The sequence below is a fragment of the Heterodontus francisci genome, chromosome 34, assembly GCF_036365525.1.
Source record: "Heterodontus francisci isolate sHetFra1 chromosome 34, sHetFra1.hap1, whole genome shotgun sequence".
Taxonomy (NCBI): domain Eukaryota; kingdom Metazoa; phylum Chordata; class Chondrichthyes; order Heterodontiformes; family Heterodontidae; genus Heterodontus; species Heterodontus francisci.
Genome location: NC_090404.1, coordinates 33,913,313 through 33,928,436, shown reverse-complemented (window position 1 = coordinate 33,928,436; position 15,124 = coordinate 33,913,313).

Here is a 15,124-nt window from a genome sequence, read left to right as displayed (position 1 = left end):
ATTTCCTCGGTAGGAAGAAACTTTCCAGTTGTCATTCACTGGAAGGTTTCAATGTGCTGCAGATCTGGCTGCCTGCAGTACTTTTACTTGCCATCACCTGTTTCTGAACTCACTGGCACTGCGCGTCTGTGGCTCTGTTGCTCCCCTTCACACAGTTTTTCAGGCACTGTCCACAAAGTGGTGTTTTGGCGTGAACAGCACCATGATGTCTCAAATACCAGTAATGGCTGTGATGGTTTTTTTCAGCATTTTATTTTAAGCCTGCCTTTGAATCGAACAGCACTGGACTTTTCCAGTCTTTTACAAGCCTGCTTTTGAATTAACTTACACTGGCCTAAACGCAGTCAACTGATCACACCCCCTTTGGCACTGAACCGGTGTCCCCTCAGCACAGTTACTCACTGTTCCCAATGGAGTACTGCCTGCTGGTAGTGTTTCACCTCTCAGAGCTCTGTCGACAGCTTCTGCTCCCCTTGCAGAATGCTGCTGTAGTCCCAAACTCAATCTGATAATCTCCCAATGTGCCTTCAAAACTCAAAATCTACGACAAATCATTCACTGCAACCATATTGTGTTTCCTCTATCCTTCAATCGCAACCACACCAATCAGACAGGTAGGACTGTTAAACTATATTGTGAGTTCTTCATTTAAAGATTGCAGCAGTATACAAATATTGCTGGAGAGCTCTTACTAGTGTGTCTTGCTTGGTCAATAAAACACATTCCAACAAATTGTGTCACGTGACAGACAACATCCTACCCTCCCTGATGATGTATACAAATTATGGACAAACCCACTCAAAGACACACGACAACAACAGCCACCATCAGCGATCTGTAGACATGCACTCCAAGGTCCCTCTGTTTCTCTATATGTCTTCCATTTATTTGTATTCCCTTGCCTTGTTAGCCTTCCCCCAAATGCATCACCTCACACCTATCCGGTTTGAATTCCAATTGTCACTACTCTGCCCATGTCACTCGTCCATTGATATCTTTTTGCAGTCTAACTGCTTTCTCTTCCTCATCGCCCATAAAGCCAAGCCTCCTTCGACAGCACCTTCCAAACCCGTGACCTCTCCTCCCTTGAAGGACAAGGGCAACAGATGTATGGGAACACCACCATCTACAAGTTCCCCTCCAAACTACACCCCATCCTGACGTGGAACTATATCACCGTTCTTTCACTGTCACTATATCACAATCCTAGAACTCCCTCCCTAACAACACTGTGGGTGTACCTACACCACATGGACTGCAGCAGTTCAAGAAGGTGACACACCACCAACTTCTCAAGAGCAATTATTGATGGGCCAGCGATGCTAACATCCATGAACCAACAGAAAAGGGAACATCTAAGAACGTCAATTCTCCTGGGTGGCAATCCGTTATTTGGTCCTTTGAGCAAAGGTAGGGCAGCAAAAACATGCAAAGCAATTTGCAAATGAAGCCAGCATTTATTGTCCATCCCTAATTGCCCTTGAAAAGTCAGTGGCTTGCTTGGTCATTTCAGAGGCCAGTTAAATTGAATCACCTTGCTGTGGGTCTGGAGTCACATAGAGGCCAGAGCGGCAGATTTCCTTCTTGAAATAGTATCAGTGAACCAGAGAGGTTGCTTCGGCAATGTATGACAGTTTCGAGCCACCTTCACTGAGCAGAGTTGAAAAGGGCCAGATTTGCATGAGTTAATGATAACTGAAACCACTGCTGCTGTGGTTGGATTTGAGCTCAGAGGCCATGGGTGCGAGCTCTGGGCTGTGGATTATCAGTGCCATAACAACACCATGAACCCAAAGGATGCACATAAACCACTGCTGGTGGAAGGATTGGTCTGTATCGGGATTGAATCCATGACCTTCATAGTATTAGCAGCACACTCTAGCCACGTGAGCTAACAGCCCCCTATGCAAGGCCTGTATGTTAATATTAATGTCTCTGGTCTGTCACCTTTCATCAGAACTCTGTTTCTCTCTCAACAGGTGCTGAGTATTTCCAGCAGTTACTGTTTTGATTTCAGATTTCCAACATGCACAGAATTTTACTCTTATTTCTATTTTCAAATGTCTTTGGCAAAGTCGATTTATCCAGAAACCCTGGATTACCAATTCAACAATGCAACCACTCAACATGCAGTTTGAACGAATTGTGCTTGGAAATTCGTCTCATTTCCATCTTCCAAAACAAAGACCTCGATTCACAGGATAATCCTGCAGAAAATAAATGTCAAATAAATCAGCTTTTGTTAAAACACACTGCTGTAGATTTGTTGTCTTTCCCGCCTGAGTGTTTAACATCACCTGGCTGGAGATCAGAAAGGACAATCTGGGGGAGGATCGTACAGCAGGAACAGAACTTCAGCTTGAACACAGTCCTTCAGGATCATGGCACTTTGGTCTTTCTCATCTCTCTTCACTGACAGCAAAGTCCCCATGTGGATCAATCCTGAGGCCTGTAAGAAATGTGTCCCAGCCGCTCTCTTCCATGTTCAGAGCTCCGAGGCACGGAACAGAAGGCTCCTTTACAACTTTGTTTCGAGTCAGGAAGAACAACTGTGAATGTGGGAAACGTGCTGTCAAATCAGAGAATGCTGTAAAACTGTGACCTGTTCCTGACTGAAAGTGAAACGGCAGGTTTAAGTTTCCAGTCTGAAAATTAATATTGTATTGCTCTGTGGAGATTGAATGTGCTTGACTGACAGTCCTGAGTCTACAATTTTAACACAGGTGTTAACTCATTTAAATAACACCTTTTGAAATGAATTAAATTCAAGTCAGCATTAAAATAGCAAAAGGAGGCATTCACTTCTTGTACAATTATACAACAGATATTGAATCTCAAGATAAAGAAGGACCTGCAGCGTGTTTCCAGGAATTCCATGTTTTATTGATGTGTAGTGTGAGACACCAGCATAACTAAAAATACACAGAACATCCACAGGAGTGCTATCACGTCAGTTATTCTGGGATCACTCCCAATGTGAAATCCACCACTGACCTGCTGAACGTTGTCGGCTGAGGGAGTGGAGCCTCCAGGAGTGGACTGTGGTGTGAGAAAGCTGGGTTTCAGTATCCTGACAGATACATGGTGAGGAACCAGAGGAATCCTTACTAAGGAACAGTCTGGGGGTTTACATGCCAATGTTGGTCTATGGGTGAATAATGCCTGACTCCCTCAACCTTCTTAAATTTAACCCAGTTTGGAACAAGTTGAATTCAGTTTCCAGGAGAATAGGGACAAATATCACCCGCAGTGATATCATGGCACAGTGGCGTAGCGGTTAGCACCGCAGCCTCACCGCTCCAAGGACCTGGGCCCGATTCTGGGTACTGCCTGTGCGGCTTTTGCAAGGTCTCTCTGTGACGGTGTGCATTTTCCGGGTGGTCCGGTTTCCTCCCATGGCCAAAGACTTGCAAGTAATAGGTAAATTAACTGTTGTAAACTGCCCCTACTGTAAGTAGGTGGTAGGGAATATGGGATTACTGTCGGGTTAGTATAAATGGGTGGCCGTTGGTCAGCACAGACACGGTGGGCCAAAGGGCCTGTTTCAGTGCTGTATCTCTAAATAAATAAAATAAAATTGAGGGAGATAGAAACAGCCATGAGAGAAGCTGAGAGGTATTTGGAAAAGAATATGGTGCACAATGATGGTAATAGTGGCAAAAGCTTTTCCAGCTGCATCAGGAGTGAGAAGATGGATACAGATGGTTTCGAGCCACTGAGAGACAGTTCAGGACAGATTGAAACAGATTACCAGGCTATGACAGAACTGTTAAATGACTATTTCACATCGGTCTGCACTCCTGTGGATGATGCTCAGATTCCAGCTGTGGGATGTGCTGCCAACAATAACATCATAAATATTAAATTAGAAAGGGATTGTCATCCTGGATAAAATAGGAAATCTCAAACCTGATGGTGTTCCAGGTCCAGATGATATCTACCCAAGGGTGTTTAAAGAGATAGGATGGGTGATCTGTGAGCCCCTTGTCTGTATCTTCAACAGCTCAGTAGAGTCAGGGATTGTTCCCTGAGATTGGAAGGTAGCTCACATAGTTCCCATTTTCCAAATCAGAGACAAATCAGTGCCAAGAAACTACAGACCCATCAGCGTGAGCTCGATCACAGGGAAGATGTTTGCAGGGACCCTAAGAGATGCTGTTTCTGATCACTGGGGAACAGAAGGAGTCATTAGAGATATTCAACACGGCTTCAGAAAAGATGATCATGTCTTATAAAGTTGTTTGTGTTTTGTGAAGAAGTTGTTGTGTTGGTGGGTGAGGGGAATCCGTTTACATTGTCTATCTCAGGGTGTAATCCAACAACATAGAGGTTGTGGGGCTGAAGGAGGTGAGCTATGGTCTCGTGTTTTGTTCCAACATAACCACTCTCCCATTTTCCATTAACTTCAATGTAATGAAAACTGAGAGTTTGAACCTGTCAGCATTTGAACGATATTTTCAAATGACTCGAGGGTTTCTTACAGTTGGGATTATTCTTTATTCTGTCCCCTCGAGGTGTTAGAGAACAGACATTCTCCTGCATATCGCAATCTAGCGTGCTGGGGCAATGGTGACATAGAGGTAATGTCATTGGATGCTTTCCCGGTGGTATGGGTTCAAACCACACCATAGCAGCTGTTGGAATTTAATTTCAATGAAGTTTTCAAAATTCTGCAATTGAAAGCCAATCTTAGGAGTGATGTTATAAAACTATCAGTGATTGTTGTAAAAATCCATCTGGTTCACCAACGTTCCTTATGGAATGAAATAATGCTGTCCTTATTTGGAACATAGAACACAGAACAGTCCAGCACGGTACAGGCCCTTCGGCCCACGATGTTGTGCCGACCCTTTAACCTACTTTAAGATCAAACTACCTACATACCCTTCATTCTACTATCATCCATGTACCTATCCAAGAGTCGCTTAAATGTCCCTAATGTATCTGCTTCTACTCCCACCGCTGGGAGTGCCTTCCACGCACCCACCACTCTCTGTGTAAAGAACCTACCTCTGACATCTCCCCTGAACCTTCCTCCAATCACTTAAAATTATGCCGCCTGGTGATAGCCCTTTCCGCCCTGGGAAAATGTCTCTGGCTATCCATGCTATCTATGCCTCTTATCATCTTGTACACCTCTATCAAGTCACCTCTCATCCTTCTTCGCTCCAATGAGAAAAGCCCTAGCTCTCTCAACCTTTCTTCATAAGTCATGCACTCCAGTCCAGGCGGCATCCTGGTAAATCTCCTCTGCACCCTCTCTAAAGCTTCCACATCCTTCCTAAAATGAGGCGACCAGAACTGAATACAATATTCCAAATGTGGTCTAACCAGGGCTTTATAGCAGCATAACCTCGTGGCTTTTCAACTCAATCTCCCAGTTAATGAAAGCCAACACACCATACGCCTTCTTAACAACCCTATCAACTTCGGTGGCAACTTTGAGGGATCTATGGACGTGGACCCCAAGATCCCTCTGTTAATCCACACTGCCAAGAATCCTGTCTTTAAGCCTGTATTCTGCATTCAAATTCGACCTTCCAAAATTTAATGTGGTGTATATGTGATTCCAGACCCACAGCAATATTTCAACAGAGTTCGCTGTTTGGTGCAGTGTCTTGCAAAGTTTAAGCTTAATTAGTCGTGATTATAAGTGATAATGCTTTCAAATATTGTTATAGTAACTATAATATGTGTAAGCTCAGTTAAACATGGTCTGAGGCTGAGAAGCAAAGCTTGATGCTGAACCAAGGTCATGTTCAAAAAAAACTGGCAGAGCAGCGAAAAAGAAACCTTGAGTTAAATGTGTAAAGAATGTCCTGGTATGTTTGAAACTAACTAGTGAAAGACAGAATATTAATTAAGTTACAATAAAAACAGAAGATTTAAAGCTTCGAAGATCTGTTATCACTCGAGTAAAATTGCTGTACCTCATGTAACAACTGTATGAATTTCGAGATAAGAAATAACAAAGGTGCAAGAAAATGGAACAAAGAGATACCAGAAAACTAAGCACAAATTTCATTTTAAAGTTTTTAAAAAATGATGATTAAACAGAATGAGTGAGGTCGTCCAGGTGCATGGCAGCTGCCACGAGACTCAAAGGCAAAAAAGGGTATAAAAGAACAGCTATTTAACTTGAGAAGCAGAACGAAAAACCCAGAGGAAGAAAGAAAAGAATCTTCACAGACCAGAACCCAGCAAGAGAAAGAGAGACCAGGCCACAGTCGCTCAGACGGCTACTGCCGAGGTTCTGCGTATCAGCCTGTGATTATTGTCTTTGTTAAGTATTACTTCTTTGCACTGAATGTAAACTGCTTAATAAATCTGCAACACTTATTACCAATATATACCTGTACCCATAGTGATTTGCTGTAGTCACGAACAAGTTGCTCTTGTTGGATTAAATTGAATCCTGATTCCAGGAAAGCTACAATTGGCACCCCAGATATGGAACTCTGACTAACAACTGAAACCAGTTTTTGTTGACTATAAGGCAGCAGGCACCCGGGTTGTCAAGGTCATTTTTTAAACAGCTGATAGTGTCTCACTAAGTACACCAAGGTGCGTAAAGGGGATTTTTGAACAAAGAAGGTGAATGCACCGCTTTTGAAATTTATGGATGAGAACCTCAGATTCTTGGTGCACATGAAAAGTCAATGAGCTACAATGACTCAATTAAACAGATGAGGGGGACCTCCCGGTTTGGATAAGAAATAGTAAAAGAGATAATGTAACCACAACATACATAATAGGTTATGGTATTCTCCCAGGAAGAGTTTCCATGTGGGAAATAAAAGAGGGATATGGAATGGGTTTTCGGTGCATGGTAAAGGAGGCCCGAGCGTGTGGAAATTTCTGGGGAAGAATAAACACACTTGGGAGCAGATAAAAGAATCAAACCAAGACCTAGTGGTTTCAGAGAGTGAATGATACATACTATGTGTTGGCCATGATGGTGGAAGATACACGAAGGGCAGTGCTCTTGTATTGGGTCTAATGTAAGGTCCAATAACGGAAATTGGGACAACGAACCCCTTTTAGGAACTTTTAAGCAATGGGGAGAATATAACTACCCTAACATTGGAGGTGTGGTGGAAAAGGTAGATACAAAGATACAATAACCAGATGCACAAAGACCGATGGGTAGCTCAACAGTGTAATGCTCACACTGTATGAGAAGGAGGATAGTTCAGATGTTTGGGGTCAGGGCCAAGAGGGGAAATGTCCTCAATAAAAGCAGGACCTGGAAATGGCCTTGTAATTATCCCCACCAGAAAGCAGTATATCACTAGGTAATACCAGAAGTGGTCCCTGTCATTTTAAACATAACTGATTTAGTGTTGCCCAAATGGTGTTCCAATAAAACAATACAGTAAACTCAAGGGATGATACAGCAGGTTTTTGACCGGTATTGGGAAAAGACCACCTTATCCCAAGTGTAGAGGATGTGCAGAATGCATTCTCCCTGAGAACAATACTAGAAATGAAATGAATCAAACAAGAAGTAGGTGAAAGACAGGCTTGATAAATGCTGGATTTACTAGTTTAATACAGTCACCTCAATGATTAACTCTACGGATTTGGCAGTTTCACAGATATAGTTATGGACGGTACAGGAGAAATTGATAAATATACTCAGTACAGAGAATAGCATAGAACATGAAGAGCTGGGAGAGGATCAGACAATGGGCATGCACTTACGAGACATTATACACTAGACAGAAAATCATGTGAAAAAGATTAATAACCTTACCCAAGAGGGCAGAAAGGCCGCTGACCAAGCAACTCATAATGATGTATGTGTCATATATGGGAATTGGTTGGTAGAACGGTTCAGAGACAACCTAGAAGTTATCAATGAAGGACGTCTTCCCACTTGGGTAACAAATAGACATTTATCAGGATGATCCTGTTATCAGGGATATGCAGAATTCTGTAAAATTAGGAGTCTGATTGAGGTTCACCTGGTCAAGCACAAGTGCCACAAGTTGAGGAACCAGAAACTATTGGGACTTGTAGTACACATCCCCAGTCTTTTGAATCAAACCATGCCTAATCCTCTGTTTAGAACAGAAAACATAGGGGTTATGAGGGAAAGTGTCATTAATCGATTCCTGACATCACTCCAATAGTTGATCCGGTTCGAAGAACTAACTTGGATAGAATGAAACCAACAGGGATACAGAACAAGCATGGATATCCTCATTTGCCCATATGATTTATATGATCTTTAAAGAGACACATGTGGTGTCAATTGGAATGGGAAGGGGCTGAACTGTACTGTGGAAGTTACAGGTTCATCAGATGTGAGAACTAGAACGGCCTATGTACGAGAAGGGAAGTCCTGTTTTATCACCTTAGAAGACAGTTACCATCACGGGAACTTAAATGTTCAAACCTGGGACCGACTGTATTACACCGACCAAAACCACAGTCCGAGTGGGAAAACCCTGCTCGCCATTGCTTTGCCTGACCAACAGATCTTACAAGTAAAAGATGGTTTGAACATAAGCCGAGAGATTTATGTCACTAAATTTGGGTACAGCATCCCTGAACTACCTATAACCTTAACAACATTAATAAGTCAAGTGAACACCTCCCAACGCCGTTATTACACACTACAGCAAGGAAATAAAGCTATAGCTAAGGAATTTCCAGGGGTAGGGTATTCATCACATTGGTGGGAAACAGGGTTAAACATGGAAATTCCCCTCTGGATTAGAATAATTTCACATGTATTGATTATCACCCAGTTATTGGCACTAATATACTTACTGATCCACACTTGCTACTTGAGGCACCTGGTGAGCCAGACAAGATCACAATTAAACATGATCACAGAACAAAGTGTCTTTGGAATGAGTAAATATGTTATATAACAATGTTATTCAAGCAAACTAGTTCAGTAATGGTAATTTTGTACAATTTTGCATATGTAATGAATAAAATTGCACTGTACTCAGAATACAATTTCATGGGACATAGCTGACAGCTGATAATTGGTTTTACAGAGCTCCATGTTCTCAATGTCCTGCTTCTGCCTATTTATAGCTTGCTCAAGTCAAAGGTGTTCTGTGAAGATGTGTCAACTTTACTGGAAAGCAATATATATAAACATACCAGATGGCACGTTCTGGTACCTTGGTAAGTGATGTGGACAAATCAGTAGGTATATAAAATAATAAAAAGCAAACATTTGTGAGACATTGACAATCCAGAAACTTGAACATAGGTGGGGTCATTTTCTTATTTTGTGCTGTGACATAATCACCTGAACGATGCAGAAAGTAAAGCCAGGTATGGAAGATTGTATACCAGTTATATAGCCTGTCCAATTTGCTGTCCATTAACCTAAATGGACAGGAATATCACATACATTCTGTTAGGAGCATGTGATACCCCGGATCCAATTTTCTTTTCGATAATTATTTACCTCCAAGCAATAAAAGAGGAAAATAACCTTATTAACTTGAGCAAATGTGATGTCTCTATAGATAGAATTGCTTGTTTTTAAATATCATGACTCATGATAGATTTTATCATTTAAAATAATTAGTCGCATTATAAAGATTCTGAACTACAATAATCTTGTTTGCAGTGCAGATCTTATGATAATCTTAATGAAAACGAATTAAAAATGTGGTTTTCCTCTTCAAAGGGTCCAAATATTATGCAACGTAAAGATTTTCCCAGATCTTGCCAGTGACAACGTGAAAGTAATGAGACTAGTGTTGTATCTCTAGGAAGCAAATCCTGCACTCCGGGTCTCACTACATGGTGGGACGTCCTGCCCCATGTGCCTAAAGATCTGCAGGTCGAGAATCAACCTGTTCAGTGACCTGAAGAGCCACGGCAGAAACTCACGATCTTGAGTACACGTCATCCTCGAATCGAGGGACAGCCGATGACAACTTCTATAGTAACAAGTTTGAGGTTCTGTTGCATCATCCCCAAATCAGGCTCAAAAGTTTGGTAATGGCCCTGATACAATGCAGCAGGTCCAATGTTGGGTGTCTTGCAAAGCATTAAGGTAGATAAGTCTCCAGGCCCTGATGGGATCTCCCCCAGAAGTCTGTGGGAGGCAATGGAAGAAATTGCTGGGGCCTGGACAGAAATCTTGGTATCCTCATTGGCTACAGGTGAGGTCCCAGAGGACTGGAGAATAGCCAATGTTGTTCCTTTGTTTAAGAAGGGTAGCAAGAATAATCCAGGAAATTATAGGCCGGTGAGCCTTACGTCAGTGGTAGGGAAATTATTAGAGAGGGACAGGATTTACTCCCATTTGGAAACAAATGAACTTATTAGCGAGAGTCAGCATGGTTTTGTGAAGGGGAAGTCGTGTCTCACTAACTTGATTGAGTTTTTTGAGGAAGTGACGAAGATGATTGATGAAGGAAGGGCAGTGGATCTTGTCTATATGGACTTCAGTAAAGCCTTTGACAAGGTCCCTCATGGCAGATTGGTACAAAAGGTGAAGTCACACAGAGTCAGAGGTGAGCTGGCAAGATCGATACAGAACTGGCTCGGTCATAGAAGACAGAGGGGAGCAGTGGAAGGGTGCTTTTCTGAATGGAGGGCTGTGAATAGTGGTGTTCTGCAGGGATCAGTGCTGGGACATTTGCTGTTTGTAGTATATACATATGATTTGGAGGAAAATGTAGCTGGTCTGATAAGTAAGTTTGCGGACGACACAAAGGTTGGTGGAGTTGCGGATAGTGATGAGGATTGTCAGAGGATACAGCAGGATACAGATCGGTTGGAGACTTGGGCGGAGAAATGGCAGATGGCATTTAATCCGGACAAATGTGAGGTAATGCATTTTGGAAGATCCAATACAGGTGGGAAGTATACAGTAAATGGCAGAACCCTTTGGAGTATTAACAGGCAGAGAGATCTGGGCGTACAGGTCCACAGGTCACTGAAAGTGGCAACGCAGGTGGATAAGGTAGTCAAGAAGGCATATGGCATGCTTGCCTTCATCGGTCGGGGCATAGAGTATAAAAATTGGCAAGTCATGTTGCAGCTGTCCAGATGTTTAGTTAGGCCACACTTAGAATATTGCGTGCAATTCTGGTCGCCACACGACCAGAAGGACGTGGAGGCTTTGGAGAGGGTACAGAAGAGGTTTACCAGGATGTTGCCTGGTCTGGAGGGCATTAACTGTGAGGAGAGGTTGGAAAAACTCGGATTGTTTTCACTGGAATGACGGAGGTGGAGGGGGGACATGATACAGGTATACAAAGTTATGAGTGGCATGGACAGAGTGGATAGTCAGAAGCTTTTTCCCAGGGTGGAAGTGTCAGTTACTGGGCGACATAGGTTTAAGGCGCGAGGGGAAACATTTAGAGGGGATGTGCGAGGCAAGTTCTTTACACAGAGGGTGGTGAGTGCCTGGAACTTGCTGCCAAGGGAGGTGGTGGAAGCAGGTACGATAGCGACTTTTAAGAGGCATCTTGACAAATACATGAATTGGATGGGAATAGAGGGATACAGTCCCCGGAAGTGTGGAAGGTTTTAGTTTTGATAGGCATCAAGATCGGCGCAGGCACGGAAGGCCGAATGGCCTGTTCCTGTGTTGTACTGTTCTTTGTTCAATGGACAGCTGTCTATTCTAACAGTGATGAACACTTCTGGCTCCTGTTCTCCTGCACCAATTGGTCCAGTGACAGCTGCATTCAACAGCAAGGTGAGCTGAAAATCGTAACTATTTTGTTGGTTTGGAGAAAGGGAGCATTCTGCATATACTGAAGGTTTACTACATTGGACTCTGGGATGAGGGGTTTGTCCTATGATGAGGGGCTGAGTAAATTGGGCCTAGACTCTCTGGAGTTTAGAAGAATGAGAGACGATCCAATTGAGACACAGTAGATTCTGAAAGGGTTTGATAAGGTAGAAGTTGAGCGATTGTTTCCAATGGTCGGGGAATCTAGAACTCGGGGGCACAATCTCAGGATAAGGGGCCATATTCAGGACTGAGGTGAGGAGAAATTACTACACTCAAAGCATCGTGAATCTTTGGAATTTTCTGTCCAAGACGGTTGTGGATGCTGCATTGTTGAATATATTGAAGGCTGGGATAGATAGATTTTTGGTGCCGCAGGGAATCTAGTGATATTGGCAGCGGGCAGGAAAGTGGAATTGAAACCCAAGATCAGCCATGATCATATTGAATGGTGGAGCAGGCTCGATGGGCCATATGGTCTACTTCTGCTCCTATTTCTTGTGTTCTTGTATCTCCATGTTCGTACATGTACAGAGTATTGTACCATCAGCCTGAGAAACCCAGTGACCATTTATAGTGACTGCAGGAAGCTCACAGGATAGTTGCACTGTAACCAATGCACAGCACTTGTGGTGCAGGACAGTCTTTTCCAGATAATCTTAAGCAATGCCAAACAACACATTGAAAAAAGATGGCCAGAGTTCTCCTCATTGTCTTCCATCACGACGGTGAAAAAGACAGCTTCACACTGACTCCAGGTTTACAGTGTGACAGGGTCAGCAGACAGTGAAAGTGGAGATGAACAATGAATGGAATTCAGCCATACACCTGAGCAAACCGATAAGTGGAAATTCCAGATCACTTCAGTTGCTGCAAAGCACAGGACATATTAAGTTTATACAGTTCATGCTCACTGCAGGATATTCACATTCAGTAACCAGTTTGTGCAGGGTTTTCAGAAATTACTACAGACACACACTGCTGTGTTAATGGAAGCAAGTTTCAAATTCCTATTGACAGACCAATGTTTTTGCTGCAGACCAGCGACTTGCCAGCTTCTGATCCTGCACTATTAATTTTAAGCCATGTCAAATGAGCTGTGTCAGTTCTCAGGTGGTCTTTGCTAATATATCCCATCAAGGCAAAAACAAACATTGGGAATTGGTCTGTGTTTCCACACACCTCCTTTTTGGCCATTTACAGAAGACTGACATACTGAAGTTGTGAAGGAGGATGCAGTTCCACCCACTTGCTTTCCTGGTTGAAGTTCATTTCTACTGAGTTGGAAGATTTTACAAAATAAAGATGACTTAAAAAAGGTAAAAAGATCGCCGAGCAGCTTTGTGGTTGGCCGACTTTTAAAAAGTCATAACTGACAGTTGCAATTTCTTTCAAAGCCGATCTTTTCATTCTGGTCGGAAGGGGAGAAGCCAGTGGTGGATTTCCGAAACCCCAATGTCAGAAATCCACTGTTTGGTGGAAATTTCTCATTCCTGAGTTACTTGTGAACTTGCTGGTGTCTCCACCATTGGGCTGAGTGAGTGAATCCCTTTCCACACACTGAGCAGGTGAATGGCCTCTCCCCAGTGTGAACTCGCTGGTGTTTCAGCAGGGTGGTGAATGAGTGAATCCCTTCCCACACTCGAAGATGGTGAATGGCCTTTCCATGGCGTGACTGTGTGAATGAGTTTCTAGCTCTATTGGATAATTGAATCCCTTTCTACAGTCCCCATATTTACATGGTTTCTTCCCACTGCGACTGTGCTTGTGTTTTCACAGGCCAAATGATCAGCTGAAACTTCGTCCAGGCACAGAACATGTGTTCAGTTTCTCCCCACTGTGATCACTGCTTTTACCTTTCACATTCAAAATCCAGTGATATTTGGGTTGCGAAAAATTGGGAGAATCCTTCAGATCCTGATCTGACTTTTGCTTTGCATTTCACGAATGCAATTCCTCCCCTTCTAAAACCCTGTGAAATTGATTGAAAACAGAAAATAAGAGTGTGTGACAGAACCCACAAAAACACAAAGGCAGGTTGTGAAATGAAGCTGAATGAATCTGGTAATTTATGGGGACGGCACGAGGAAAAAGTGGCCATGAAAGCTGCTGGATTGATGTACAACCCCAATTGGTGCAATAATGTCCTTCAGGGAAGGGAACCTGCCACCCTGTCTGGATCTACACAAGTGTCTGCCTTCTCTGGGAGGAAAGAGAGAGAGAGAGGGAGAGGTGGGAGGAGCAGGGAAAGAAGAGGGATTTTATATATCGACAACTCGACCAGAACTTTGACAGAACCTCCCAAACCCTCAACTTCCATCATCTAGAAGGTCCAGGGTGGCAAGTGTATATGAACTCCATCACCTCCAAGTTCCCCTCCAAGTCACACGCCATCCTGACTGTCTGACATCCAGACCCCGATGAACAGAAATTTCATCCAAGAAAATATTGCGAAGTCTGAATACATTGTCTTCTGTCCCCGCTACAAACTCCACTCCCTAGCCACCAACTGTATCCCTCTCCCTGTCAACAGTCTAAGGCTAAACCAGACCATTCATAACCTGGATGTCATATTTGACCCCGAGATGAGCTTCTGACTGCATATCAGCACCATCACTCAGACTGCCTATTTCCACCTCAGTATCACCAGACTTTGCTACTGGCTCAGCTCATCTGCCTCTGAAACTCACATCCATGTATTTGTTACCTCTCAACTTGACTATTCTAACACACTCCTGGCCGGCCTCCTACATTCCACCATCCGTAAACTTGAGATCATCCAAAACTCTGCTGCATGTGACCTTGCTCGAACCAAGTCCTGTTCACTCATCACCACTGTGCTCACTGGCCTCCACAGGCTCCTAGTTAAGCATGATCTTAATTTTATAATCCTCATCCTTGCCTTGAAATCCCTCCATGCCCTCACCCCTCACTACCTCTATAATCTCCTCCAGCCCCACAATCCTCCGAGAGATCAGGGCTCATCTAATTCCAGCATCTTGAACATCCCCAATTTTCATTGCTCTACCACTGGTGGCTGTGCCTTCAGCTGTCAAATCCATAAGCTTTGGAAATCCCTCCCTAATCCTCTCCACCTCACCTTCCGTGCTTCAAACACTTCTTAAAACCCACCTTTTAACTCAAGCTTTTGGTCATCTGCTCTAATATCTCCTGATGTGACTCAGTGTCAAATATTGCTTTATACCACTCCTGTGAAACTCCTTTGAACATTTTATTACATTAAAGGCGCTATATAAATACAAATTGATGTTTACTTGGACATTTATCACCATTCCTTCATCATCACTGGGTGAAAATCCTGCAACTCCTTCCCGAACACCATTGTGGGAGCACCTTCACCACACAGACTGCAGTGGTTCAAAAAGAAGGCCCACCATC